We start from the raw sequence: 26,814 nt of genomic DNA on the forward strand, positions 1-26,814 counted from the left end.
GCTGGCTGCTCCTCCGTTGGTGGGAGGCGTGGCTGCGTGTAGGCTAGTTTCTCCCTTTCGATTCGCTGCTCCCTCGTTGCTGGGGGGCGTGGCTTCAAGCTGGATCGGCTTGTGGAGGAGCAGGGAGATGGTGTCGCTTCCGGTCCACATGTGGGGGTAAGTGCAAGACCGGGTGGCGACCCAAGCGATGTGCCCCCTTGGGCAGAAGTCGATGGTGCTCCCGATGACTTCAGGAGGGGGGAGCCGGAGGGCGAACCCCGATCGGCTTCCTGCAGAGGCTGACTGTAAGCGGCAGCATGCAGGAGCTCCGGGAGAGATTTTTCGACCGGGCCAGTTACAGGCGGGGGGGGGGGGGGGGGGGGTGACTGAGTCAGGGCGTCCTGGAGGCTCCTTACCGGATTTGTCTGTGGATTCCCCGCTGCTACACTCCGATGAGGATGGCTGCTGGAGGAAGGTTCTCGGGTCTCACTTCTCTTCAAGAAGTCTCTTTGTGCCCTCTTCCTTAGCTTGCGTGCCCGTGGAAACAGACGGACACAGTGCACGCAACACTGTTCCTCGTGCGCTGTGCCCAAGCAGCGAACGCAGAGGTTGTGAGGGTCCAGTGTACTCATCCTTTTCCTGCATTCCGGACATTTCTTTGATGTTTCTGGCATCTTCAAGATGGTAAGTAGAACAGTTTTGATTGTAGAAAAAGTGGAGAGCTGTGGAAAAATCTGACCGATGGGAACGGGCGGAAACTAAAGACTGGGGATTAGGGGGAAGCAGGGGGGAAATGGGTAGGGCTCGGGCATGCCCAGTGGTGTCCGGGCACGGCATGTGCTCAGAGAGAGAGAGAGAGAGAAAAAAAAAAAATCTCTCTGAGCTATTGGAGAGCTTATCCGTAAATTGGGAGCTGTCGGAACAACACCCATATGTGGCTGACTCATCCTGCTTGTCCTAGGAGAACCACCTTTCTGCAAGTACTGCCTATGTGGGACCAGGAAGTCACTACAGAGAGGCAGCTTCTGGGGCAAGCAAGTGGAAGCAGGCTCACCTCGTTACTGCTGCCAGTTGCCCGAAGATTAAATTACAATGGTCAGACCCAGGGAGGAGGTAGATGGGGGTGTCAGGTGTTAGAGAGGTTGTGAGGGGAAGTAGCTTTGAAGGAGGGAGGGGAGTGGGCTAGAGAAACAGCATGGAGGGAGGGGTAAGGTTATCAGATGTCTGGGAAAGCCCACACATCCTCTTTTCAGAGGGTCTCTGCGCATGAAGGAAGGAGAAAAAAGTATTTTAAAATTACCTTCCCCTGGGGAAGGGTTATTGCCAGCATCAGGAGGGTGCTGGAGGCTTCAGAGGAAGAGGAGGGGGCTTGGAGCCCCGATATGCAGGCTGCTGGCTTTGGGAGAGCTGGCAGTGAAGAGGAAAAGGGAGGGCAGCTGCCCCTGTGAACCTGGAAGTGCTTTGGGCCACAAGTCCATCTCTTATAAACGACCTAGAGACGGGGACAAATTGTGAGGTTATAAAATTTGCAGATGACACCAAACTCTGCAGCAGGGTTAGAACTACGGAAGACTGTGAGGATCTCCAAAGGGACCTAACGAAACTGGAAAAATGGGCAAAAAAGTGGCAAATGAGCTTTAACGTAGAGAAATGCAAGGTCATGCATGTAAGGAAAAAGAACCCGATGTTCAGCTACAAAATGGGGGGATCATTGCTAGGGTTAAGTAACCTTGAAATAGACCTCAAAGAAAGCAAACAGAATGTTGGGTATCATCAAAAAGGGTATCATGACCAGGACGAAGGAAGTCATCATGCCACTGTATCGTGCAATGGTGCGTCCCCATCTAGAGTACTGTGTCCAGTACTGGTCACCGTACCTCAAGAAAGACATGGCAATACTTGAGGGAGTCCAGGGGAGCAATTAAATTGGTAAGAGGTATGGATTCATACACTGATAGGTTAGATAAGCTGGGGCTTTTCTCCCTGGAAAAGCGGAGACTTAGAGGAGACATGATAGAAACCTTCAAAATCTTGAAAGGCATAGAGAAGATAGACAGGGACAGATTCTTCAGACTGAGAGGAGCCACAAATACAAGGGGGCACTCAGAGAAATTGAAAGGGGACAGGTTTAGAACAAATGCTAGGAAGTTCTTCTTTACTCAGATAGTGGTGGACACATGGAACGCGCTTCCGGAGGCTGTGGTAGGGCAGGGCACGCTACAGGGGTTCAAGGAAGGTTTGGATAAATACCTACAGGACAAGGGGATTGAGGGGTACAGATAGACATAGAGATAGGTATAGGGAAGGCAGGGACAGATAGACATAGAGATAGGTACAGGAAAGGCAGGGACACTTAGCAGGTCATGGACCTGATGGGCCGCCGCGGGTGCGGGCTGCTGGGCGCGATGGACCTCTGATCTGACCCGGCGGAGGCAACTCTTATGTTCTTATGTTTTTAAGCCATGGCTGTACTCTGGGCCTTGGGGAGAAAGGGTAAAAAAATGGCCCTTTTTGGTACTGTAGTGGAAAAAAAAAATCAGGTGGCAGAGTAACCTGCAGCACTCACTGGTGCCATGGGGAAGGTAGGAGGTGGGTCAGCAGTGAGAACTGCAGCACTTCCAGTGCCACAGGTGAGCTGGCAGCCATTAATGTGTGGATAGCATGCATGTTGGGAAGAGGACTGGGGAGTGAGTAGGGTAGGAAAGTAGGTAGGAGCCCCAGATTGGCACAAAAATCAAGCCAATCACAGTACAGAAAAGGAGCAGCCCTAGGAGTATGATGGGCTCAGAAACCACGCCGGGGAGTTTAAACAAGATCGTGCAAAGAGAGGACTGAGGCAAGCCCAGGAAGAAGACTGAGGAGAATATAAGCCTGGGCAGGAGGAGGTGGCTGGCAAGCAAGCCTGGACAGGAAGCAGGAATTGCTGAACCACAGAAGAGAGAGCTGCGGACAAACCTGGAGAGCTGGTGAGTCCTGGACCAGGGCTGGGAAGAGAGGAGTGCTGGTGTGTGTGCAATGCAGGGCTGGGAACTGCTGAAGAGGGCCTGGAAGGAAGACAGCAGGCAGCAGGTGTGGAGAAGGGGGCCAGGCACAGAGAAGAAAGAGAACCGATCTAAGCTGGGTAGAGTGAAGCAGACCATGCTGGACTGGAAAGAAGGTGGAGGGGAGCCTTGCGGCTGATGCCCCAAACTTGTAAAAGAATGGGCAACCCTGAGAGAGTAACTTGGCTGCAAATGCCTGCACCCAAGAGCCTGGCAATGAGTGCCTGCCCTGAAGAGAGAGGAAAAGAGCGCATTTGTCTGACAATCTGGTAACCCTAGGAAGGTTCCCACACTGAAATGTTCAGTTTATCTGCACAGCAGCTAATTCCTCTTCGTTTCCATCATGTGGGCATCCTAGACTGTCAACCTGGCCACAACTTTTGAATTTTGGCTGAAACCTGGGCTGAGGACTTGCAATGTACTTTAACTTCTTGTCAGATCCAACAGGTTGTGAAAACTTTGAGAAAACTGTCAACAAATATTCAGCACTGGGAACTGCAATTGAAGTTTATCCTTCGCCTTCACATTTCTCCGATACGAGCTTATAGGATGGGCATTTCTCAGAGTCATCACTGCCCTAAATGTTCACAAGTGAATGCTTCCTTGGGCCATATGTTTTGGTCTTGTCCTGATGTTCTCCAGTTTTGGCATCGATTGGGCTCTTATATTTCAACTCTTTGGGGTCGGCGGTGGTCCCCGACCCCAAGAGCACTTTTTGGTTTCTATGATGTTGCCTCTCCAAAACCTAAAGGTCTTTCAGCCTTTTTGACTAGAGCTATATTACTTGGTAAAAAGACGATCCTGATGCAGTGGATGGCTGGTGAAGCTCCGACTTACAGTCAGTGGAAATCATTGATGATCATCCAGGCCTCCTTGGAACGTAGACATTTTCTTGACATTGATTCGGGACCGGGGCGCAGATTTTCAGTGATTTGGGAACGTTTTTGGATGACCCTTACCTCGGTGGCCCGGAATAGACTTTTGAACTCATAAAAGAATTACTCTGCACTCTCCTTTCATTAGGGACTTTCTGTTGGGGTTTTTTTGGGGGTTGGGGGGTTGGGAGGGATCCTATGGATACTGTGCACATATGTCTGTATTCTGCATTGTTTTACTCTGGTTGTTGTTTTCTGCACATTGAAATTGAATAAATACATTTACACATAAAATACAAAGACTCAGGCCTTTGGTCAGTTTTCTGCTTAATTTCTCCAGTTGAGGTGAGGCATATTATCATCTGGTTCCTTTCACCTGCTGTGAAGTCTTGGGAATGCTAAAGGTGACCATTGACTTCCTCTTTACTCTGGCTAAACACTGCTCACATCTCACTTACTCCCTGCCCCTTCTCCAATTACTAGTGGGGAAACATTGTGGACCTTTGATCATGTTCAGGATAAAGGCCTCATGATTTGCTGTCAGTGGACCTCCCTGCACAGCAAGAGAGCAGATCGTAGGCACATTTCCTTTACAAATGAAATGAAAAGAGCTCTTCCTCATTATTCACTTTGAAAGCTAGCATGTGTCATTAGGGATGCGCATTTACAAATCCACACCACAATTAAAAGGCATTATGGTCAATCATCCATGCCTAGCAGAAAATGAGAAGAGCTAATGGCAGAAGCCAAGTAATGGCCATTTTTTAAATTAAGAGATTCAGAGAATAAATGAGGATGTTTTGGTGCTTTGGACTACAGAGTACAGGACAATAATATAAAGTGTTTTTACACTACCACTAGTCACTTTGTGAAACTAATTTAGCATCCTCTGCTATAGGATCTTGCTTTCTTCCCCGGGGGCCAAAACAGCATACATTTTTTTCCATCTTTTCAAAGAAGAATGGCCAAATCCAGCATGGGGGAACAGAGGCCGATGCCAGACAGACCGAAGGTCAATACTGGACAGACTTGCACGGTCTGTGTCCCATTTGTGGTGATTTGGTGTAGGATGGGCTGTGGAGGGAATCAATGGGAACTCCACTAACTTGGAACATGAGGATGTTCTCCTAGGACAAGCAGGATGAGTCAGCCACATATGGGTGTTGTCCCAACAGCTCCCAATTTGCGGATAAGCTCTTCAATAGCTCAGAGAGATTTTTTTTTCTTTTCTCTGAGCACGTGCAGTGCCCAGGCCCCACTGGGCATGCCTGAGCCCTACCCATTTCCCCCTGCTTCCCCCTAATCCCCAGTCTTTAGTTTCCGCCCATTCCCATTGGTCGGATTTTCTACAGCTCTCCATTATAATTTTTCTACTCATCACCTTGAAGATGCCTGAATCATCTAAAGAAACGACTGGGATGCAGGAGAAGGATGAATACATTGGATCCTCATGAATTGTGCGCCCACTTAGAGAATGACACGGGGAAAAATTCTGTCCCCGTCTCTGAACCGTCCCCGGTCCACCATCCTCTGCACCGCCCCGTCACCGCCGTTCCTTTCACCGCCCCGTCACCGTCACCGCCATCCCTTTCACCGCCACTGCCATCCCATTCACCGCCCCGTCACCGTCCCCGTCTAGCACCCATTTTCTTCCCTCCGCTCCCCCATAGTCTGGCATCTGTCTTCTTCCCTTCCAGCGTCTTCTCCCCACTCTGCCTTCCACATTTCCTTTCAGGGTCTGTTCCTCTCTACCCTCTTTCAATGTCTGTTCTATTCCTTTCCACCACCACCCTTCCCTCCCTCCTTTACCATCTGTTCCTTTCTACCACCCTTCTTTCATATCTTCTATCAGTCCCCCCACCATCACTAGCAGTCTCTCTTCTCCCTTACCATGAGCAAATAGAACTTCTGAAAATTGTATTGCTGAGGCATTATTTCTAGTACGCCTTTTTTTCCAGATGGATAATGACATCAATTTTATAGTTCTTACTGTCTGCTCTGATTTCATTCACAATTTGGTTTGTGTTTTGTACCTGAGGATTCCATGAGGCATTTAACCTTTTCCTGTCTCTTCTGTGATTTCAAGTTGATTCCTTCAATAATGGAGTCTCAAGGCAGTAGCAGTTTTCTATTTTGGGCTCTTTTGACATTGTTTAAGGGATTTCTTGTACATTTAGTGCTGGTCTTCTTTGATGAGGTCACTTCAGAATCTATTTCCAAGGAAGAGAAACTTTTTCCCTTTCACCCCCTCCTTCCTTGTGTGAGCCGGAACACGCGGTCCCCGCAAGCAAGTAATTTTATATCATTTTCATTCTATTCATTCATAGAAATTAAAGTCTAGATAATGCCAGTAACATAACAAAACATGATTTTACAAAAATAATTCCCTGCACAATCAAGCCTGCAAGGATTACTAGATGTCTTTCAGCAGCTCCCCTCCCTCCCTCCCCCTTACCTTTGTGGCCAAGTCAAAATGATCTACCAACAATAAAATTTTAAAAACACAAAGCACGCTGTACGCAGAGAAAATAAATTATAAATAATCATTTATATTCCGCGGGTTTTCAAAGAGGTCAAGGCAGATGACTTTATGCAATGTCACCTAAGTAACAACTATACAAAAATAGACAAATATTCCCCCTCCCTTTTTACTAAACTGCGATAGCGGTTTTTAGCGCAGGGAGCTGCGCTGAATGCCCCACGCTGCTCACGACGCTCATAGGCTCCCTGCGCTAAAAACCGCTATTGCGTTTTAGTAAAAGAGGGCCATAGTGCAAAATATAGACAGCAGATATAAATTCTCAAAACGGACACATTTTGATCACTAAGTTGAAAATAAAATCATTTTTCCTACCTTTTTGTCTGGTGATTTCATGAGTCTCTGGTCCTTCTTCTGATCCTTCTTCTTTCATCTCCTGCCCCCCCCCCTCTTTCTTTCTCTCTCCCCCTGACCCCTCTTTATTTCTGCCTTTCTTTCTCTCTCCCCCTGCCCCCCTCTTTATTTTTTCCTTTCTTTCTCTCTCCCCCTAGCCCCCACAAAGCCATCGTGCCAATTTCTCCACTTCCACGATTCTTTCCCTACCCTCACCCCCAAGCAAGCAGCCGATTTCACCCTGCTCCTTCCTCAATGTCCTGAACTTCATCGGGCAGCAGCAGCATTCACAATTCACTGATGTTGCCCGCTTCAGGCCTTCCTCTCTGTTGGGTCCTGTCTTCATGAAAACAGGAAGTAGGCAGGACCCGGCAGAGAACAAGGCCTGAAGCCGGCAACAGCAGCGAATTGTAAACGCTGCTGCTGCCCGAAGAAGGTAATGGAGCACCGAGGCAGACCGCTTCTCCCCCCTCCCAGCCGAACCCCCGCTGACCCTCCTATCTCCCCCCCGTGAACCTTTCCGACCCTCCCAGCGAGAGCAGCAAACCTCCTTCGCGGCTTTCTCCTCCCTCTGCCGCGTCACTGATGACGTCATCAGTGATGCGGCAGAGGGAGGAGAAAGTCGACGCTACTGGAGGGAGGTTTGCTGCTTTCGCTGGGAGGGTTGGAAAGGTTCACTTGGGGGGGAGATAGGAGGGTCAGCGGGGGTTCGGCTGGGAGGGGGGAGAAGCGGTCTGCCTCGGTGCTCCAAGGCCTGACGCCATTACCTTTTTCGCCCCTCCCGCCCCCCCCTTGATACACTACTGCTCTCCAGCTCTCCTTAGTTTGCCGGTTTTCTTTTTCGGCGACCGGCACGCTTTCAAAGAGCCGCGCATGCGCGGCAGCTCAAAGTTCAATCTTCTGCTCTGCTGCAACTTCCTGTTTCCGGTTGGGTCAGAGCAGAAGATTGAATACTGAGCAGCCGCGCGTGCACGGCTCTTTTGAAAGCGTTCCGGTCGCCGAAAAAGAAAGCCGGCAAACTAAGGTGAGGTGGAGAGAGGAAGCTGGTTAAACGATCGAGCCGGCGTGCGGGTGGGCGGATGGGGGTGCGGGGACCGCACGATCCTTTATGCCTCACTGCGGTGACAAGACCATTCACCGCTCCACGGGGCGGTGATGGCCTTGTCCCCGTCCCTGCAGAGGCTGCTAATTTTCATTCCCCGTTTTTGGCGAGTTACCCGTGGCTAAACGCAGTAGCCGCGGGTAAACCACCACCGTGTCATTCTCTACGCCCACTGATTGGATCCGGCGCTCGAGGTTTCCATGTTGCTTGCATTGTGCGCACATGTCACCACGTGCACGCAAGTTAAGGAAGAGGGCACTGAGAGACTTCATGAAGAGAAGTGAGGCCCGAGAATCTTCCTCCAGCAGCCATCCTCATCGGAATGCAGCAGCGGGGGATCCACAAGCTACAGCGGCAAGGAGCCTCCAGGATGCCCTGGCTCAGCTAATCCCCCCGCCTGCACTAGGCCCGGCAGAGAAATCTCTCCCGGAGTCCCTGCATGCTGCTGCATACAGCCAGCCCCTGCAGGGCAGCCGATAGGAGTCTCACCAGACCGAGAGATCTCTCCTGGAGTCACTGCATGCTGCCGCGTAAAGCCAGCCCCTGCAGTCAGCAGATCGGGGTTTTCGCCCTCCAGACTGAGAGATGAGTCCCTGCATGCTGCCGCGTACAGCCAGCCTCTGCAGGGAGCCGATCGGGGTTCCCCCTCCAGCCCCAAAGGTAAATCCCACCCCACCCTCCTCCCAATCTGAACTTAAGGAGAAAGAAACTCCCATGCTTCTTTCCCTTGGGGGGACCTGCAGACCTCTCCCACCAGCAGGAGACATGCTGCTCCAGAGTTCAGCTTGTACAGGGCAGGAGGTTGCCCCTCCTCCCTGCAATCTCCCCACATGCTGAAAAAAAAAAAAAATAAATAAACTCGATGCTTCTTTCCCTCTTGGGGTCCTGCAGAGTCTGCAGTTCAGACCTCTCTCACCCTCCCTCCGCCCTCATGTCGGGAACGAGGAGTCTGCCTTTCACATAAGCTTTTCACATTTAGCTGGGCAGGGCCTCAGCAACCAGCCATGATGGAAACCGCTGGCAACCAATTGCAACACAAGTTTGTCCTTCTTCCCCGGCAACAGGGGCAGTCCCGGGGAACTCTTCACAAAGCATGGTGCTGATGTCATCAGTGATGCAACATGTCAGACCACGCCTCCCCAAAGGTGGGGGTTTAAAACTCCTCAGCCTAAAGAGATGTTCACTGCACTTCCACAGCTCACAGCCAGCAGGAGGGACTCTGCTACTATTTATGATTTCTATAGCACTAAAAGGCATATGCAGTGCTGTACAGTTTAATATACAATAGGCAGTACAGCAGGAGAAGCCCACACAGGAGGCATCATCACTCCTCTTTCTCTGCCTTCAGGCACAGTGGGAAATGCAGCCAGGAGCACCGGCACAGATGAAGGGGTGTATCCTGCCCCTTCTCTGCAGGCTCTCCCCCCCCCTCTCAAGAAGGACAGAGAATGTCGGTGGGGTACATGGAGCCACCCAACCAGTCAAGTGGAGCAGCACATGAACCTGCAAACCACCAGGGGTGGGACCAGCAGCAACAGTTAATCCTCCTGCTGACCCACTCCTCTCTCAGCGGGCAACACTCCCCCCAATGCCCCCCTTTAGAGGGAGCCACGCACAACAACATGGCACGTTCCAGCGGCATGCCATGCACCCAAGCAACGGAGGAACAAGCAACACACCAGCCTCCAGCCATGCCCCGAGTCACCACCCACAAAAATATATAAATAAATAAATAACTATTAAAAAAAATAACCCCCCCCCCACAAACGAGGACTCACCCCAAGTTCCTCCAGAAACTCATAGCCTTTCTCAAGATCCATGTGGGTGGACCACAAGTACCCAAGGCAGAGTACTACAATGCCTGAACTACCAGTATCAGTACTTCACGCAGGCAGTGGCGATTCCAGTCCACAAGAACCTCCTGGACTGCAGAGACGAGATTTGGCTGACTTCCTCTTCAGGGCAACCAACATCAAGGAGACTTGGGACTGGAATACCAGATCTTTCCGGCCCGGGGATTCGACAACCCGCAGCAGCCATATATGGACATTGCGGTAGCCTTGGCGCTTAAGAGAAACAGGGCAGCACGACCCCCCCCTCCAAAGCCCCATCAGGGAAGGACCTGAAAAACCCTGGATTCAACGGGGAAAAAGACCTTCGAGGGCGCAATGTTGAGCGCACGAATTGCTGCGCTCCAGTTTCAGATGCGGCTTTATCAGGAGGCCATTGAGAGAAAATAAATAAAATAAAATAGGGACTCCAGCTCACCACCGAGCCAGTTCACACTGGCAGCAGTCTGTGCCCCAGCGCTCGCAACAGTAACATAACTGCTACGCAAACAAGCACCGCCCGAGGGGCAGGGGCATCCAAGGGCAGCCCTCTCCCCAAAACAAAAACAGAACTTTGACCATCCTCCGGCCCAGCAGGATCAGATTGTCTGCGAAGGCTTGGCCCAGGATCACCATCGACCAGTGGGCCCTCAGCATCATAAAGCAGGGATTCAGAATTCGTCTCCACTCCTGCCTCCCCAGAGTGGGCGGGGCACCCTCCATCTGATCACCCAATTTTCCTGCAGCAAGAAGAGGACCTGCTTCGGCAGAATCAATAGAGGCGGTGCCGAACAGAAGAGAGTTCACCAAGGGGTTTCTACTCCAGGAACCCCCGCGTCCCCATGGATAAGGACAACACTCGATCCTGGATCTCTGCAAGCTCAACAGGTGCATAAACAAGGTCCAGATGCACTCTCTGGGTATAGTGTTGGCCCTGTTACAGCCCGAGTATTGGCTAGTATCCCTGGACTTACATGATGCATACACTCACATACTCATGCACCCAGCCCACAGGAGGCATCGTCGCTTCTAAAGCCAAGACAGACGCCTCCAGTACAAGGTCCTACCCCTTGGACTCTCTACGGCTCCAAGAGTGTTCACAAAGTGTGTGGCAGTGGCACATCCTCGCCTTCAAGGGGTGTGCGTGCTATCTTATCTCGACAGCTGGCAGCCCCAACAACCAGCCCCTCCTCCAAGAACTGGGGTTCCTCATCAACTACATGAAAATCCCACCTGATACCCACCTAGGGGATATCGTTCATCTGGGCAGTCATCGACACCACACAGACCAAGGCCGTTCTACGGGACTACCAGATCAACGCTATGACATCCCTGGCCCAGCAGCTCATCGTCAGCACGCTCCCTCCTGTGTCTCAGCTGCGGTCTTTGTTGTCCAGCACACCAGACTACACATGAGATCCCTGAAAGGGCACCTTAGACGTCACTGGGACCAATATACCCAACCTCTGACCACCCAGATACCCATTCGCCAGCCCATACACAAGACGCTTCACTGGTGAACGGCCCGAGATAACTTAGCGAAAGGGAAACCAGACCACCACCTCACCAGCTGATGGCCACCATGGATGCCTCCAAACATGGAGGGGGGACACACCTTCTCCATCTTCGCACAGGGGACATATGGTCGGCCCAAGCGTCCTCACTCCATATCTTCCTACTGGAGCTCAGGGCCATAGGGATGCCCTCGAAACCTTCAAACAATGGGTGACAGGCAGGGCAGTCCTCACCCAAACAGAAAACCAGGTGGCCATGTACTACATCAACAAGCAGGAAGGGACAGTGTCAGCCTTGCTATGCAAGTTCACCAATGCCCCATCCAGGCAACTTACCTCCCGGGGGAGCAGAACAACCTGGCAGAAAGCCTCAGCCACCAGCTGGATCCCTATGAGTGGTGTCTCAACCCAGCGGCGACGAAGAAGATCTTCAGCACCTGGGGCACACCGAGCATCGACCTGTTTGCAACCGAACTGAACTCAAAATACTCGACCTTCTGCGCAAAGAGATCAACCCATCGCCGTCTCAGCCCCGATGGTCTGTCTGTGAGCTGGAACCATGGACTCTTATACGCCTACCCGCCATACCCTAAGTCCTGCAGAAGACCCTTCAGGATAGAGCAATGGTGATCATGATTGCCCTGTTCGGGCCCCAGCAACCATGGTTCCCGTTCCGGCAAGGGATAGTGGTTCACCCACCTCTCCCCCTCCAGATCAGTGCAGTTCTCATAACACAACGCGGGAACCTTACCCTCCACCACAACCTGCGTTCCTTAGCCCTGACCGCATGGATGATGAGAGGATGAACCTACCACAAGACGTGGAGCACACTCTTATGGCAGCTAGAAGACCTTCAACCAGAAAATGCTATGGGTTGAAATGGAGAAGGTTCCGCTACCAGTGCACAGACACGCAGCGAGACCCCTACAAGTGCCCCATACCGGACATCCTGCAGTACATACTGAGCTTATCTCAGTGGGACCTAAAACTCACTTCCATCAAGGTCCACCTAAGTGCAATCGCGGCATACCTCACTGGCCTAGACAACAAACCAGTGTCGAGGCATCCAGTAATCACAAAATTTCATGAAGAGACTGTCCAATCTGCATCCACCGGTCAGACCACCACCACCCGGATGGGACCTCAACTTGGTGCCGCATCAGCTCACCTCAACCCCTTCAAACCTTTGGGGGAGGCAGATCCCGTATTCCTGGCCGGGAAAACCCTGACCTCCATCGCGTCGGCCAGATGTATCGGCGAGATCCAGACCCTGGTCCATCACCCCCGACACACTCCTCCATGAGAACAGGGTGGTACCCAGAACCCACCCCTGATTCTTGCCGAAGGTGGCTTCAGCGTGCCTCCCGGCACTCTACATCCCCCCACAGGGAGGCACATAGCCACAGCAGCAACACCTCCTGGACTGTGTGCGGGCCCTGACTATGCAACAGACCAGACAAGCCTCAATTGTTCGTCTCCTATGACCAAAACAGACCAGGACTACCGGCCACCAAACGCAGGCTCCCGCGCTGGATATCCAAGTGCATCCCCTTCACCTATAGAAGAGCGCAGCGTCAACCGCAGGTGGGAGCCCACGCCCACCAGCGCAGAGCCATAGCCACCACAACGGCTCATCTGCACCACACACCAATAGGGGACATCTGCGATGCAGTCACTTGGTCCTCCATGCACACCTTCACCAAGCACTACTGTCTCGACATAGCATTCCCCGCTCCAAATGCATTCGGCCGAGCAGTCTTGGAAGTGTCTCTTCCCTCCCAGGAGGGACAGCAACCACTAGCACAGCCGTGACAAACACTGATCAAGTAGGGTGTTATAGATATTGATTAAGTAGGTCTTCCAGCACTCCTGTCTAGACTGAATGTGGAATAGGCAAGTATGAATTCTCACATGCAAGTACGAATTGTCACTGTTGACCAGTTGGTTTCTCACTGTTCATTGATTGTCATTGACCAGTTTCACTGTTCTGTGAGTATTATTGCTCAGTTAACACAGCACTTTATCAAAAACCTTGTTTCCACAACTTCACCTGCTTCGCCTGATTACCCTGCCCGGCTCGGCCTCCACAGCCAGGCAAGGGATGCACAGAGTGCTAAGGCGCAGGTCCAGTCGGTACATCCCATATGTGGCTGACTCATCCTGCTTGTCCTAGGAGAAAGTGTAGTTACTTACCTGTAACGTAGGTTTTCCGTGGACAGTAGGATTGTCAGCCATACAACCCACCCGCCTCCCCATACGGCTGACCCGGCCACAGCTAGGAACATCCTGGGGATTAGGGGGAAGCAGGGGGAAATGGGTAGGGCTCGGGCATGCCCAGTGGGGCCCGGGCACTGCACGTGCTCAGAGGAAAAAAAAAAAAATCTCTCTGAGCTATTGGAGAGCAAATTGGGAGCTGTTGGGACAACACCCATATGTGGCTGACTATCCTGCTGTCCACGGAGAACCTACGTTACAAGTAAGTAACTATACTTTACTGGCCAGACTTTATGGTAGATATCCTACAAACAGGATGGTTGGATAGGCTGGAGTGAGCTTGGACGGCAACGTCAGCATTTGGAACCTAGGACAATACCAGGTGGATTTTACAGTCTATGACCCAAAAATATCAAAAAAGAGACAAGTTAATTTAATCATGTATTTTTAATGGGTATAACTAATGGGCAGACTGGATGGACCGTTCAGGACTTTATCTGCTGTCATTTAATATGCTACTTTGTTACCTACACTGACTTTGTCATGCACGTAGAGAGAGACAATGAAGAGTGGCCAAATTCAGCAGGGGAGGTCGGAGCCAGTCAGACTTGTATGGTCTGTGTCCTGCACGTGGAGAGTGACATTTCACAGTTAATAAAATTATACATACCTAACTAAATATAGTGAAAAAAGATAAGTATGCTTGTTTGCTAGTAATGTATGCCTAGGTAAATGAGTCAATAGGTCTAACGATGAGGGTGTGCTGAAAAGTTCTCAGCCCAATCAAGAAGAGAATGATGTTGATATGGTTCAATCAATGATCTGAAACAATGTCAAAACAGAATTTTGTTTCTGCAAATTGGCACATAATGAAGTAAGATAACACTCTTTTCAGCTAAAATAATGCTAATAATGCTAATAATTTAGGAAGTTGGTTGGTTGGGGATGAGAACTTTTCATCAACCCCTCTTATGAAAAGTGCTGAAAAGTTCTCAGCCCAACCAACTAACTTCCTAAATTCTGAGAGTTATTTTGCCACTGTAGCTGAAAAAAAGTGTTATCTTATTTGATTAAGTGTCAATTTGCAGAAACAAAATTCTATGTTTTGACATTACATAGAAACATAGAAAAAAGCAGCAGAAAAGAGCTATAGCCCACCAAGTCTGCCCATTCCAAGTATCCCCTCCCCTGAATTTACTCCCTTAAAGATCCCACATGGGTATCCCATTTTCTCTTAAAATCCGTCACACTGCTGGCCTTTATCACTTGGAGTGGGAGTCTGTTCCAATGATCCACTACTCTTTCGGTGAAATTGTTTCAGATCATTGATTGAACCGTATCTACGTCATTCTCTTCTTGGGGGGATACCCAGGTAGACAATGTTGCAGTAGTCCAGGATAGATAGGATCAGTGACTGCACCAGTAATCTAAAGGATGTTATGTCGAAGTATTTTTTAATAGTCCTTAGTTTCCAGAGCGTGTAAAAGCAATTCTTCACCAGTGAGTTTGTGTGGTCAGCCATGGTTAAGTGTGTATCTAGTGTGATACCCAGTATTTTTATGGTTTTGGAGATTGGGTATTCGTGGTCGTAGAAATGATAGTAGAAGTTTCTAGTTTCTCTTGATGTAACACAATTCTGGTTGGCCCAGGCACCTAAGGTCCCTCCTGTGGGTGGGGCCTTAGGCGCCTGGCCCAATCAGGCCCTAAGGCCCGCCATTTGGGGGATGGCAGGCTTGCCAGATGGACGGGTTTGGGACCCGTCCGTCCGTCCAACTTACTGTAAGTGAAAGGGGGTGTCAGGGTTGGGAGGGCCAATCGGGGGCTCAGGGGGATGTTCGCGCGGGGGGGGGGGGTGCGCCATGGGCAGGAGGGCCTTGGCTCTCTCCTGCCTGTATTTTAGGAGAGGTGGGGGGTGCGCCATCAGGAGGGCCTGGGATCCCTCCTGCCCATATTTTAGAGGAATTGGAGGGGTCGCGGGTGCGGGGTTGGGCCCTCCTGCCGGTATTATGTGGGGGAGGTGGATCATGATCGCGGCAGGTGAGATTGGCCATATCTCCTGCCGCAATCGCGATCCCCTGAACTGCCGCGAACCACCGCGATCATTGCGGAGGGAGGGGGAGTGGATTCTGTAACCGGTGTTTTTGACAGACACCGGTTACAGAATCTAGCTTTTAGGCAAAGGAGTGGCTCCTCCTTTGCCTAACAGGTCTTGTTTTGGGTGTTTGGAACTTGGGCAATTTTTGGGTTGATAATGTGTTGTAAGTTTAGACGTAGTGGTGGTCTGGGCGATTAAACTGCTGAACGTAGAGGTAGGCCATTCTAAAAAACAAACAAACTCATTTTGGACGTTTTTTTTGAGAATGGACATTTTCCCTGCTGCTACTTTCAGTGTTTAGGGCCTTAGGCCAAAAAGGGACTTAGACGTTTTTTTTTATTATGCCCCTCCACGGCATTTCAATCAGGCACAGGCACTGTTTCAATTGGTAATAACCCACACACTCTTTTATATTTATTATTTAAGGTTTAATACAGCCTCCCCATTCACCATGCCATTTCGGTTTATCACAGAGTATTCAGATCACCAGTTTAAATATTTTACATCAGCATGGTCCAATTCACACTCATGGATCCTTTCCAAACATTCCTGCACTGTTTTTAGCACAGATACAGAGTTTCTAATATTATTTTAATTTAAAACAGCATCATTTTACCTCTTGCAAATGTTCTGGATAGCTCATGTCATTCTTCAAGGTGGGCTCTTAGTTTATCTCGCTTTTGAGGAATCCTCATCCGTGCAGAGTTACACTGGGTATTGTGTTTAATCTACATGCTTTAATATCAGGACTTTTAGGGACCCCTTAGGTAGACATCATTGTCGAAACACGGACCTTGTTGGGTCCACACCTCTCTATGGTTTAGGCCCTAGATATATTTTATGTAGTTTATCCAATTGTACGTTTTTGAATAAAGCCTGCGTCTTGAACATCATTATCTCCACAGATCTTTTTGTTTTCACTGTTATTTGTATTGCCTGTGGGACTACAGGGTCAATTTTCTGTTTGTTCGCCTATATTTATATTTTGCCATATATTTTATATTTCATATAAGAGTGTAATTATAATGATCTGCTTGGCAGCCATATTTCCCTCGACTCCCCTCCAGCTTAATTCCCTCCCCCCTTGAGATTAGTCTTGCCCCTCCCAAGGCTTAGTACTCCCCCTCCATATCATGTTGCCCCCACCCCAAACTTAGTACCCCCTCAAATCACTCTAGCCAGGTCCCCACTTCCAGCACAAATCCTTTTTCCTTTCTAGATTCATAGTCACACAGCCCCCCGTACCCAGACTAAAACTACCCTACAGCAAGTAACTCTTTTCATTTTGGGTCAGCCACATGCATAAGCCCAAGAGGCGGTGACTCAAATTACTCCTCATTTCTCCTAAGGCCAGACATGGGCCAAATCTGCAGCACTCAGGCTGTGCAGTGTGCAGAATGCACCCCCGTTCTGCCATGGCACTGGCAGTGCACAGCAGAAGACTCTGAAGCACCTGTGCACTGTAGAGTCCTCCTCTTCCTTCGTTGCTATGCCACAAGTGTCAAGAAAACAACAAATAACGGATGCCGACGAAGTCTATTCCCAACATATTGCTGCAAGAATGGGACATCAGCGTGGCTACTTTGCCTATCCTTTAATCCAACCTGCTGACAGGTTCATGCCATTCATTGTTTTGACATGTAAATTTGTAAAATGGCTGTTCCTGTTGCACATGCCAGCACATACATGTGCACTCCTGCAGATATTTTAAGAATAGGCTGTATATTGGTAAATCCTTTTTAAAAATACTGCTGAAATCAAATAAGTCCCAACCTGGACGTATGAATTCCAATCTCTACATTATCCCCTAATTCTATATATGGTGCTTTAAATGGTGTACAACTTAATTGAAAAATGAGCCAATTAGCTCTGATAATTGGCTTCTTAACAAGCAATTATTAGAGGATTTAATTTATATTTATGCATGCAAATTTAAGCATGGGATCCATGCCTAAAAGTTATGCACAGCCCCCCAAAAGGGGGGTGGAAATGGGAGGGTCCTGGGCGGCTCAAGGCATTCCTCAAATTTACACACCTAATAATTTGCACCACGTTTCAGTTGGTGCAAATGGAAATGTCAAAAGTTAGGTGCAGGCCCCAGGCATAAGCGCTATTCTATAAGTCATGCCTAACTTTAGACGTGGTTTATAGAATATCAAGTTTTATTAACATTTTCTATCCCACGCCAAGGGTCACAGCCTTCTGGGCGGCTTACAGTACAAAAACCAACTAATTTACATAGTCTGAAAGAGAGAAAAAAAATACAATAATCAAAATTTTAAAATCAAACAGCAACATAAACTATCTAATTTTTATTTATTTAGTCTGTTACTCGGTGGTTTATTTTTTAGGCGCCATATATAGAATTTACCCCTCTGTGTAAAATAGACTTCAATTGTCTCTCTCTTAAGTAGAGTCTTGGTATCATTCTAGGTGCAAATAATCCTGTAATTGCTAACCACAACACGTTCTATCAGTTTGACAATGTACACAAAATTGGAATCAGATAATAATTCTCTAAATTAAAGATGTCTAGCTTAGCTTTTATCACAGCTGGGCTGACAATAGCATTTTAGTACAGGCAGATGCAGAAGGCAGCTGTGGAAACAGGACGTGCAGTACTTTTACCATCCCCATGGTACCTGCTGCCAGTTCTTTAGTTCCACGCCCCTGATTTCTCAGTTCCTCTTGTACATCTATTCAGGATTTGCCGCTGTGGAGCCTGGAGAGTAACAGAAGGAACTAGGAGAATGTGTCCCAGAGGATCCAGAAGACTTGAGCTGTCTGTTTATTTGTCTAGCATAATATTATTTCACAATTTCAAATGAGTTATGTTATACCATGTTCTTCTGTTTGTTAACACATTTTCTCCAGAGACAAACAGGGCAGATTTAGGCATACTTCATAGTGGCGTCTCATAACGAATCCTGTGTGCCGGACTCTCCTCTAGCTAAAGTAAGCCTTTTGGCTTTCTGGGCACATGCAGGAGATCCTGTGTTGTGCCTTGTTGCTTCTTTCACTTCAGTTTGTTCTTATTTTATTTATTTAATTTTCTATACCATTCTTTCAGGGGAGCTCAGAATGGTTTATATGAATTGATTCAAGTACTCAATAATTTTCCCTGTCTCACTGGGCTCACAATCTACAATGTACCTGGGGGGATTAAGTGACTTGCCCAGGGTCACAAGGATCAGTATGGGTTTGAACCCACCACCTCATGGTGCTGAGGCTATAGCTTTAACCACTGCACCACACTGCTCCTCAACAGTGATGATTCTCCTCACTGACTTAATAATAATTAAAAAAAACAACAACAAAAAAACCCAGCATAGTAATCTTGTTTAAGAAGGGTGACAAGCCAGTGTTCCCTCTAAGCGGGCGGGTGTTGTGAGCAAACTTTTTTCACTGTGAGCTAAAAATATCGGGCGCCAGCAAGTTATGAGCCAAATAAATATGTTGCTTTCTACCACAGAACTTCCTTACGTTTGTATGGAATCTATCCCCTTTCAACTTTAAACTAAACTAAACTAAACTAAACTAAACCTTAGGTTTGTATACCGCACCATCTCCGCGTGCGCAGAGCTCGGCACGGTTTACAGAGGTTGAGAGGAAAGGAACTACAAGGAAAGGATATAGGAGAGGGACTGAGGAGATAGAGGGGGACAGGATACTAGAGCACGGGAGGTGATTAGGTTTTTGAAAAGAGCCAAGTTTTCAAGTGTTTGCGGAAGGATTGGAAGGAGCTAGAATTTCTGAGCGGGGATGAAAGGTTGTTCCAGAGTTCTGTGGTTCTAAAGGGGAGGGATGTTCCAAGTTTTCCTGCGCGGGATATACCTTTTATAGAAGGGAAAGATAGTTTCAGTTTTTGGGAGGATCTAGTCGAGAGCGGGTTTGAGGAGTTCCAGAAGAGTGGGATAACAGGAGGAAGGACGCCATGTAGAATCTTGAAGGCTATGCAGGCACATTTATAGAGGACTCTGGAGTAAACTGGGAGCCAGTGAAGCTTGGAGAGGAGTGGGGAAACGTGGTCGAACTTGCCTTTTGCGAAGATAAGCTTGGCCGCGGCGTTTTGAATTAGCTGAAGTCTATGGAGGTTTTTCTTTGTCAGGCTTATATAGATGGAGTTGCAGTAGTCCAGTCTAGAAAGGATGGTGGATTGAACGAGGATGGCGAAATGAGAGTGATGAAAGCAGGATCTTACTTTCCTCAACATATGGAGGCTAAAGAAGCATTTTTTTACTAGGGAGTTGAGGTGATCGTTGAAGGAGAGAGAGGAATCTAAGATGATGCCAAGGACTTTGCTTGAGAACTCAAGCTGAAGAGTGGGGCCGGAAGATAGAGGGATGGAGGTGGGTAAATGGTCTAAGATTGGGCCGAGCCAAAGTAGTTTGGTTTTGGACTCATTCAGTTTCATTTGTACAGATTGGGCCCAGGATTGGAGGTTCGTAATACATGTGGAAATGTTCTCAGCGAGGTTCGAGAGGTTCGAGTCGGTTTCGAGGAGGATGAGGATGTCATCGGCGTAGGAGTAGAGAGTTTCTAGTGGGGATAAATGAAGGAGTTTCAGAGAGGACATGTAGATGTTGAAAAGGATAGGGGAGAGGGGTGAGCCTTGAGGGACTCCACATTTTGGCTTCCAGGCGGGGGATGAGGAACCGTTAGTGTTAACGGTGTAGGAGCGGAAGCGTAGGAATTTCGAGAACCAATCCAGAACTGTGGAGCTTATGCCTATTTCGGAGAGTTGGAAGAGTAGGATGTCGTGGTGAACGACATCGAAGGCTGCGGAGAGGTCGAATTGAAGAAGAACAGCAAATTTGTTGCGAGAATGGAGTTGTTGCACCTTAGAGATTAGTGAGGCCAAGAGGGATTCGGTGCTAAAGTTGGGTCTGAAGCCGAATTGGTGGGGTAGGAGGATAGAGAATCGTTCTAGGTAGGATGAGAGTTGGGTGGATATGATGGATTCTAATAGCTTGGTTAGGAGAGGGATATTTGCTATAGGCCGGTAATTTGATGGAATGGAGGGATCGAGGTCGGCCTTTTTCAGTAGAGGGGACAGTGAAATGAGTCCCATGTCGGGGGAGAAAAGGCCTGATGTTAGGGCAGAGTTTATAAGTTCGGTGAGGGAAGCAATGGCCTGTGTAGGGATATTCTCGAATAGGTAGGAGGGGAAAGGATCCAAAATGCACTTGCAAGTTTTTAGTTTGAGGCAGAGTTTGGAGACTTGCGGTTCAGAGACAAGCTCGAAGGTGGTCCAGGATCTGTCGGCAGGAATGGATACCGGTAAGGTATAGTTGGGAACAGTAGAGGTCAGGGAATTGTAGGAGACTGAGGGGGGGAAGGAGCATCTTAGGGTGGTAATCTTTTCATTAAAGAAATTTGCAAGGGCCTCGGCTGATAGAGATGGCGGAAGCAAAGACGGGTCCTTTTTTATAGTTAGGGAGCGCCAGATGTTGAACAGCGCACTGATCTGGTTGTTGGATCTGGAGATCTTGTCTCCAAAGAAGTTTTTCCTGGCTTTTTTTAATGTTGAATTGTAAAATTTAATATTAGCCCTCCAGGTCTGTCTATCAGAGGGGGATTTGGATTTTTTCCATTTGCGCTCCAAAGCGCGACACTTCTGTTTCAATTCTCTGTGAAGGGGTAGGTACCAGGGGGCCTTTCGGGGATAGGAGATGGTTTTGGTGGTTAATGGGGCAAGGGAGTGGTAGGTGGACTCGGAGAGGATGGTCCAGTTGTGCCAATGTGATTCGGGGTCTATAGGTCTAGGGTTGGAGGAGAGTTTGTTGAGAAATTTGGACCAGAATAGGTTGCTCGAGGTTTTTTTGCGGTAGGTTATGGAATGAGAGGAGTGGGGTGGGGAGTCAAGATGTGACATGAAGACGGGGAGACAGGTAGTCCCTAAGAAGTGGTCTGACCAAGGGACTTGTTCCCAGCGAGTGTCGTCGGTTGAGGTTTTGAAGGTGGTAAGATCAATGAAGGTGGTGAAGTCTAGAGTATGCCCTTTTTCGTGGGTTTGGGATGGGGTGGGTGAGGGAAAGCCAAGAGAGGTAAGGAAGTTGTTGAATTCGGATGTGTCATTGTTATTTGTGTCGTCGAGGTGGAGATTGATATCACCTACAATCAGAAGTCTTTGGAATTTAAGGAAGGCATTTGTTATGGTCTCATAGACGAGATTTGAAGAGAGTTTAGCCCTCTCGTTCTCCCTGCCTTAGCTACTAAGTCTATTCCCTTCAGTACCTTGAATGTTTCTATCATGTCCCCTCTCAATCTCCTCTGCTCAAGGGAGAAGAGGCCCAGTTTCTCTAATCTTTCGCTGTACGGCAACTCCTCCAGCCCCTTAACCATTTTAGTTGCTCTTCTCTGGATCCTTTCGAGTAGTACCGTGTCCTTCTTAAAGTACCAGTGCTGGACGCAGTACTCCAGGTGAGGGCGTACCATGGCCCGGTACAGCAGCATGATAACCTTCTCTGTCTCTTCAGTCCAGCATCTGCCCCTTCCATTCACTGTCTGTCTTTCCCTGCCATCTCTCCTCCTGCCCCCCCCCCACCTCTCAATTTGGTCTAGCATCCATCATCTTCCTTCTGTTCCCCTCATGGTCTGGCATCTCTATCCTTCCCTCCCCCCTGTGGTTTTTAGCATATCTCTCTTCTCATTTCCTCCACTCAGATCTGATCATTCTCTGCTCTCTCTTCCCTTTTCTTCTCTGGTCTTCCTTCTCTATTTTCTGCCTCCATCTAAATTAAATTCTTTCTTACTATTTAGTCCCGTTTCCCTCTTTTCACTGTGTCTACACACAGCTTGTCACCCCTTTCCCTCACCCCTCCATTATCTTACTATTTTCTTCCCCCTTTATTTATCTCCTCCTTCCATCCAGTATGTGTTCTTTCCCCACTTCCATTCAGCATCTGCTCTCCCTTCTCAACTGACATCCATCTGCCTTCTGCTCTCTCTCCCTTCTTCTCACTTCCATCATCTGTCCCCTTCTCTCTCTCTCTCATCTCCTCCATTCCATCATCTGCCCCTTCTCTCTCTCTCTCCCCCCCCAACTTCCATCATCTGCCCCCCTTCCCCTCACCTTTGTGGGTCACTTTCTTTCCCCTGAGGGTGGCTCATGTCACAGGGGAAGCTTTGGCCGAGCAGAACCGCTTGATTGACAGTGGAACTTACTTGATTGATGTCGATGCTGGGGCCCGTTGCCGTTTGAAGGAAAAAAAAAAAGGTGGAAAAAAGGAACCTGTAAAGGCGAGAGGAAGGGAAACCTCCAGGACAGCTGCTTTTTGCCCTCCTTCAGCGGCCCAAGAGTTCAGACCAGCAGCGGCAGCTCTGTATGCTTTTAACTTCGGCACAGAGCTGCCCCTAATCAATAGTTTAGCGCGGTTTCATGAGGCAGCCTCGGGGCCTTTGATAGCCGGCCCGCTTCGATGATGCGATGTGGGCCGGCCTAGCAAAGGCCCCGAGGCTGCCTTATGAAACCGCGCTAAACTATTGATTAGGGGCAGCTCTGTGCCGAAGTTAAAAGCATACACAGCTGCCGCTGCTGGTCTGGAGGTGCGGAGACAAGGCAGGAGGCAAACGCGGTGGAAGGCAGGAGTCCCGGCGAAGGCAGGAGTCCCGGCACAGCGACTGCAACAGGAAGTTGCAAGTCAGCTGACGCCGGCCTTTCGTTGCGGCGGGGATCGAATCCTTCGCGGACCGGCAAGATTTTGTTTGCGGACCGGCGGTTGAAGAACTGTGCTCTACACTGTGTGCGCTGTGACGAGAAACTTGTGCGCTGTGAGGTAATATTTTGTGCGCCAGCGCACCCAAGCGCAGCTTAGCGGGAACACCCTTCTCTGATCTCTAAGAACCTCCGTTACAGGTAAGCAATTTTGCTTTCTCTGGAGACAAACAGGGGAGATGCAGGCACACTTCAGGATCTGTCAGATGTCACCGTGGCTGCTTTCCCCTGCTGTCTACTGAGAAACCCCATTACAGATAAGCAACTTCACTTTCTTTGAACTAAGAAGAGAATAGTTACTAACAGGTATTAAGAGAAAACACACAACTGCATTAAATGGCAAAGCTATGCATTATTTTACTGCAATAGACATTAGATTACTGCAGGGTATGCTACAGTCAAATAATGCAGCTTACATTCAACTTCACAAGCTGAGTTATTTATGGGGAAAATAAAGCCTGCTTTGAGCTGGCATTATTCTCCTTTCTGGGAGAGTTAGGCTAAAAATACTCAGCCCAAATCTCCCTGGATCTTTCTTACGGTTGGAGCTAAACGCTACATGGACCACAGACACAGCAAAGACTCTTCCCCTTTTGCCCTGAAGACATCCTCATCACCCCTCCCGGACTCCTAAGCAAGATTGCCCCAAACCTATTAGAAGTCTCTTTGGTGTCTAACAGGCAGGTGGGGGGTGGATCCCCCCTCCCCCGTTTCTCCTACCTTATTGGGTCCTGGGTTCAAAAAGATGCTAGTTGACCCCTAGTGCTAGATTCACAGTCAGGCTAGCAAATAAGGATACTGAGAAACTGCCACTGGGAGACAACTGGTTCCATATGACTGGGGATCACTTCTGCCCCATCCACTCCTATGGGGAATAAGTGAGTCTTTGAGTGACGGGGGTCCATGAGCACTTTAACTCTGGCCCTTCTAGTTCCCTGAGAAGAACAACACAGCTTGTGAGGTTGAGTGTAAATTGCATTATTCATTTACCATGGGAGACTGGATGGACCGTTCGGGTCTTTATCTGCCGCCATCTACTATGTTACTATGTAAGTTATTAAACTGCGGTACTGGGCTGCAGCAGATTAGTAATTCCCATGATAAATTAAACTGTGGTAAATTGTGATATCCTCTTGTAGCTTAGTAACTTCTTTCTCTAAATCTCCTAAATCATGCCTCTATTTTTAGGAAATTATTTGTCCTGTCTCTTTAAACACAGTGTTTTTAAAGCAGCATTTAAACCCTTCCTTACGGGCTCTTTTACAAAGCCGCGCTAGCGGCAGCACTGCGCTAATGGCCCCGAAGCCCACAGAGATTTAAAGGGCTTCGGGGCTGTTGCCGCGCAGCAGCCGCTAGCCATGGCTTTGTAAAAGAGGCCATTAATCAAGTTTCAAGTTTTTCAAGTTTTATTAAATTTTGATTTTATGCAATATCAAATATTTCAATGAGTATTACATAATTGAAATGTACAAAAAAAAAACAACTGGGGTGACAAATACAAATACAAATAAGACAAAATTATACAAACTAATCATTATGTATTATTAATACAAACTGATACATGTGGGTAAAGAGAAAATGGAATTACAATTTAAAAAAAAAAAAAAAATTGTTTACAATTAAGGTTTATACATAAGGGTAGGGTAGGTGAGAAAAATGCTGAAGGAAAGAAAGAGAGAAAAGAAAAAAAAAAAAATGTTTTGCCCATTTATGTTTTTTTCTTGAAAAGTGTATTTCTAACATTTCCCCTCCCCCCTTGCAAGTTTGTCTATTGACTATATTTGTTACCTAAATATTATGATGGTTTGTTTTTTTTTAAATTGTTAATCTCTTAGCAATTTTTTAAAAAGCGTTTTATCAAATTTAATAAAAACTTGAAACTTGATAATTCTGGTCTAGGAGACTGAGTGGCCTTGAACTGCAAACAGCAAGTGCTCCAATGCAGGCAAGAATTATTAAAAAGCATGCTATTTTTTTGCCTGTGTTGCTTCCGAACAGCTGCAAAGTAAATTGTGCAATGCAGTAAAACAGAGAACATGCCGCCGGATAATGACCATATGGCTAATCCAGCCTGCCAATCAACACCGGCTGCTGAGCTCTACAATTCCTTCCTCTCACTTAGAGATCCTCTGTGCTTGTCCTAGGTTTTCTTGAATTTAGATCATCATCTCCAACATTTCCACTGGGAAGCTGCTCCACACATCTGCAACCCTTTCCATAAAGTTCTGCTGTAAGTCATGTCCCAGGATTATAGGTAAATTCTCAATACGTTGCCTAAAGCTTGATGCTGGGATGATCCGCACTAAGTGTGATTCTGTGGCAATTATAGCACAGTGGCGCAGCTGGAGAGGTTGGCGCCAGCATCGCCATGCCATGCACATTCTCCCTCACCACTCGAGTGCCCCTTTCCGCCCTTCCCTGCCGTTTGAGCGCCCCACACTCCTCGTGTACCTCTTGAAATGCTCATCGGCGTGAGCAGCATCTCCTACCCACTGCTTGCCCAGCCTCGGCTCCCTTCTGACATCACATTCTGGTCCCGTGACCAGGAAGTGACTTCAGAAGGGAGACAAAGCTGGTGCGAACAGCAGGTGGAAGACGCTGCTTGAGCTGGTGAATATTTCGGTGACGGGATAATTGCGTGCCAGACGCCAGCGCGCCGACAAGTCAGTGCCGACAATTCGGCGGAAGACAGAAGCGCGCGGGGGAAAAAATAATTTTTAAAGAGCTCCGACTGGGGTTTGGGATGGCAACCCCGTCCACTTTATTGGTTAGTGTTCGCGCTGCCAAGACAATTCAACGCCGACAAGTCGGCGGAAGACAGAAGCGCGCGGGGGAAAAAATAATTTTTAAAGAGCTCCGACTGGGGGTTTGGGGTGGCATCCCCCCACTTTATTGGTTAGTGTTCGCATTGCTGTTGCGGGGGGTGAAACCCTCCACATTATAGAGAAAACGGAACTTCCCCCCCAAAAAAAAAATCAGAAAAAGTTCTGTTTCCGCTATAATGGAGGTTTCCAACCCCCCTCCAACAGCAGCGCGAACACTAACCAATAAAGTGGGGGGGGTTGCCACCCCAAACCCCCCGTCGGAGCTCTTTAAAAATTACTTTTCCCCCTGCGCGCTTCTGTCTTGCGCCGAATTGTCAGCGCGCTGACGTCTTGCGCTCCACTGTCTATGAACCAATATTTCAAGAGGTATGCCAGGGCAGAGAGGAGGAGAGGCGCCAGAGGTCCCGCGAAGATGGCACCCAGGGCATCCCGCCCCTCCCCCCTTACTATGCCACTGTATATGCATAACTGCCTTTGCAGAATGCTTGTTCGTACATAAATACCTCAAAAGACAAGCTGAACTATCTTTTTTGAGACCTCAGTGGTGTTGCTACGTGTGTTATAGTTCAAATACACGCAGACTACACACAACCTAAATTGTCATTGGTCTTCAAATTTAAAGTGCTCATAAGTGCTATTTTTATATAAATAAATAAATTAATACTTTAAAAAAATATATTTTTAAGGTTTCTAGAATTCCCAACAAAGAATACTTATCTCAGTTGGTATGCAGAACGTGGCTAAGGGGTAC

Source organism: Geotrypetes seraphini, chromosome 11 (assembly GCF_902459505.1).
Source record: "Geotrypetes seraphini chromosome 11, aGeoSer1.1, whole genome shotgun sequence".
Taxonomy (NCBI): Eukaryota; Metazoa; Chordata; class Amphibia; order Gymnophiona; family Dermophiidae; genus Geotrypetes; species Geotrypetes seraphini.